Below are 5,077 nucleotides of genomic sequence, written 5' to 3'. Positions count from 1 at the left end.
TTTTTCTTCTACATTTACGAGTCATTTAATATAATCAAGCCTGGATGTAATTCTTAGTAACAGCTGTGCAAAATTAATTAATTTATCAAGAAGATAAAACAAAAAGCAACACCTCTCATTTATGAGACTAGATTAGACTCATGAGACACATCTGGATGAAATCACTGATAAAGTGGACAGTAAATCTTAAGCTATACAATTGCCCTTGCCATAAAGTAAAGTAATAAAGTCATAACTTAATATAAAGCTCGACTGAAGATGTAAATTCACTGGAGGGTAGCTCCATAGTAAGTTTAGGCCTATACGAAAAACAAAAAATAATAAAAATTACAGAATGTGGTCCACGGATCAGAGTAACTTTAGGCCCATACGAAAAAATAATGAAAATAATAGAATTTGGTCTACGAAAAAAAAAAGAAATAGCAGAATTTAGTCTAAAAGTCATAGTAACTTTTAGCCTAAACAAAAACAAAAAAAGCCAGAATGTGGTTTATACGTCATAGTAACTTTTGCCTATTAGGAAGGAAAAAAAAACAATATGGCCTACAAGTCAAAGAACTTGAGTCCTGCACAAAAAATTGTATAAAATAACAGAACGAGGTCTACTGACCAGAGTAAGTTCAGGCCTATACAAAAAAAAAAAGGACAGAATGTGGTGTACTGGTCGCAGTAACTTTAGGCCTATGATTAAAATAACAGAAAGTACTCTACAGGTCAAAGAAATTTTGACCTATACAAAAAAAATCATAATAGAAATAGCAGAATGTAGTCTACTAGTCAAAGTAGCTTTAGGCCTATACGAAAAAACAAGGTGGCGGAATGTGGTTTACAGGTCATAGTATCTTTAGATCTATAAGGAGAAAAATAATAATAAAAATAGTAGACGGTGGTCTACAGATCATAGTAACTTTAGGCCTAAACGAAAAAAATATAGGAGAATGTGGTCTACAGGTCATAGTAACTTTAGGCTTATACGAAAAAAACAAATATTAGCAGAATGTGGTCCAGTGGTAAACCAGTTGTTTGAGCACCTGAGCTAAGTGTACATTAAAACAAGCCAACTTTAGGCATACCGTACAGGACACCTGTAGCCTGCATGAAACTTGGTTTAAATCAAGTCATATTAAATAAGATTTTCAACTTATATATAAAGTGAGTTTGTCTTCTAAGTAAATATGATATACTTTATATTCTATATTATCAATAAAGTGAGGATTTTTATGTATATGGACTGTAAGTGTTAAGTGTATTTTATTATCATAATTGGTCGATTTTTTAGGCCTATAAATAACAATTATATTAATATACATATATATATATATATATATATATATATATATATATATATATATATATATATATATATATAAATAATTAAAAAGATAAAAAAGTAAAGTATAGTTTAAATTATTCCAGTTTATTTTAGTCGCCAGTCTGTTTGTTACAGTGACTATTTTCTGCAATACACTTTTGGCATACTTGGAATTCTCCATGGGTACCTTCAACCGTGCAATGCTGTGTAATAATAGTTCTACCGGTGCACGTGGTGCATGTATATATATACATATATATACATGCGACTATAATAAACTGTATATTCTTAAATTTATTTACTTTTAACAGACATAATTTTGGAATAATTTAAACTATATTTTACTTTTTATCTTTTTAATTATATATATAATATATATTTATATACATATATATTGCATATATAAAATAGATATATAGAGATATATACATATTTATGTATATATAATATATATTTATTTACATATATACATACATTTATATATGTATTTATATATATTATATATGTTAATTCATTAATTTATTTATATACTTTTTTAACAATTGTTGATATAATCTATATTTATATATTTATTAACAATTTATTTATGTATATATATATATATATATATATATATTTAACAATTTATTTATATTATATATATATACATAATATTCATATATATTTATATTATTTAATTATCAATTACTGAATATTTATCATAGGAGAAAGACGACAATTTAATCAACATAGGTGAAGTTGTCAAAGATAAAAATACAAGGAAAAGTTAAACAAAAAAATAGGGACATATGGTATTGTTTGGCTTCTTTCCTGTCTGTTTATCTCTCTCTCTCTCACACACACACTCTCTCTCTCTCTCTCTCTCTCTCTCTCTCTCTCTCTCTCTCTCTCTCTGTGAGAAAAGACTTTGAATTTTTGTTTTTTTAATTTTCAAGCGATAATTATTTTTTTATAACTTGTTAGTTCATATAACCTAATTTAAACTCTCTCTCTCTCTCTCTCTCTCTCTCTCTCTCTCTCTCTCTCTCTCTCTCTCTCTCTCACATAACGTCCATTGATTTTTAATATTTCAACGCAAGGCTTTTTTTTTTTATAAACTGTTTCAGCTATCCTATCGTTCACTCATATAGGTTTGAAGTCTCTCTCTCTCTCTCTCTCTCTCTCTCTCTCTCTCTCTCTCTCTCTCTCTCTCTCTCTCTCTCCCCCTTGCGGCGAGACCTATAATCCCGGTTGCAACCACAATACTAACATGAATTGTATTTTTTTTATATATATTTGATACTCTGCTTTAACGGTGGTACAGTGCCTTCCTTAGTGACGGTGCGTACCGTCTCGAAGCTCTGACTGAGGTATTCATTCTGGTGAGAAAGGCTTGCCCGGATTGGAAGAGGGTAGTTCTAAATATGTTTTAATAGTTTTAGTTAGTTTTTCTTACTACTTGTGTTTGGACTGAGAGAGAGAGAGAGAGAGAGAGAGAGAGAGAGAAGAGAGAGAGAGAGAGAGAGAGAGAAAGGAATTTTAAATCTGTATGCGTGAACATAGGATAGCTGAAACAGACTATACATCAAAAATATTGTCTTAAAATTTTCAGAGAGAGAGAGAGTTGAATTTATGTGAGCTAACATAAGATACGTACAAAAATCTATTGCATAAAATTATAAAAACGCAAAATTCAAAACCCTTTTTGAGAGAGAGAGAGAGAATTTATATGAAGTAATTTAAGATATGTATAAAAATCTATAGCATGAAAATTAATAAGAAAAATTCAAAACCCTTTCAGAGAGAGAGAGAGAAAGGGGGGGGGGGGAATACATGTTTATAGAACGAAGAACTAACTCTCTCCGGTTGACCTACATAACTAAGGCAGTCTCTCTCTCTCTCTCTCTCTCTCTCTCTCTCAGCTTGGCCACAATTACCTGGTTGCGCAATAATAAAGATAATAATTTTGACTTCATAATATATAAACAAAATCATTCTTTATGTCTATCATTTTTATTTAATAAATAAAATAATTTTTTTTCCAAAGTGGCTGAACATCAAATGACAGACTATTGTTGAGTTCACACACGCGAAAATAGTTCGTTTATTTATTTACTTTTTAAAGAATAATAAAATAATTTTGTGTACAAAACAGTTGAGCATCAAATGAAAGACTAATGCTGACTTCGTCTAGGCAAAATAATTAAGATATTTATCCATTTTTTAAATAAATAAAATCATTTTGTCACCCAAACAGTTAAAAATAAAATGAGAGACAACGGTTTACTTGATATAGGTAAAAATAATTTTTTGATTTTTTTACGTTTTCAATAACTAGAATAATTTTGTTTCTAAAACAGTTGAACATCAAATGAGAAACTATTGTTGACTTCGTATGGACAAAATTATTCGTTTATTTACTTACTTTTTGTATAATAAAATAATTTTGTGTACAAAACAGTTGAAAACCAAATGAGAGACTAATGTTGATTACTCCAATGTTATTGGTTTAGTGTTTTGCATCATATAGAAAATATTATTAAACAAATAATTAAGCTATTCAAATATATAGTTTATGATTATTTCGTATAATAAATAACAACCTATATATGCATATTTCATACATACAAAATAGCCACTATTGTACTAGCCTTTAGCAAAGTTTATAATAAATTTATGTAGGAACCCCTATATTATACAGGTGATTTATTCTTGTATAATTAATCATCAAGCAGAGTGTCATTAACTTTAGTCATTGCTAATCCCCTAATTAACTGTTTCACCTGCATGAAATAATATAAGCAGTTTTAACATACTTTAAAAGTCCCTTAAGGAAGTTAGGCCTAATACATTTGTATATTACTCTTAGACTTACATCTATATATATATATATATATATATATATATATATATATATATATATATATATATATATATATATATATATATATATATATATATATATATATATATATATATATATATATATATATATATATATATACATATATGACAAATATATACACATATACACATACACACACACACACACACACACACACACACACACACACACACACACATATATATATATATATATATATATATATATATATATATATATATATATATATAATGTATTATATGTCTTAAGCCAACTGGTTACACGGATTAAGATCAATCAGGGCCTTTTGCCAGCATAAAATATTGCCCAGAGAAGGATATTAAATAATGTACAAATGGGTTTTAATCCTTGCAGAGAGAGAGAGAGAGAGAGAGAGAGAGAGAGAGAGAGAGAGAGTTCAAAGAAAACGAGAGTGCAAGGTTGGGAGGTTAGGCTTATTCTTGATATCAAGGTCTTAATCTGTGATAAGAGAGAGAGAGAGAGAGAGAGAGAGAGAGAGAGAGAGAGAGAGAGAGAGAGAGAGAGAGAGAGATAATATGAGGAAATTTACAATATTCGAGTGATAGGTTGGATGGTTAGGCTTTTCTTAATGCCGAGCTAATCTTGGGGGAGAGAGAGCGAGAGAGAGAGAGAGAGAGGAGGTTCACAGTTGACGGACTCCGTCAACCAACAAAGAGAGAGAGAGAGAGAGAGAGCTTTACCACACGACAATCAAATATCATGAGAAATACTAGCGAGAAAGAGAGCTCTACCACACGACAATGAAATATGAGAAATGAGAGAGAGAGAGCTTTACCATACGACAATAAAATATCATAGAGAGAGAGAGAGAGAGAGAGAGAGAGAGAGAGAGAGAGAGAGAGAGAGAGAGAGAGACCGTC

Source organism: Macrobrachium rosenbergii, chromosome 49, assembly GCF_040412425.1.
Source record: "Macrobrachium rosenbergii isolate ZJJX-2024 chromosome 49, ASM4041242v1, whole genome shotgun sequence".
Lineage (NCBI taxonomy): Eukaryota > Metazoa > Arthropoda > Malacostraca > Decapoda > Palaemonidae > Macrobrachium > Macrobrachium rosenbergii.
This window is presented reverse-complemented; position numbering follows the sequence as displayed.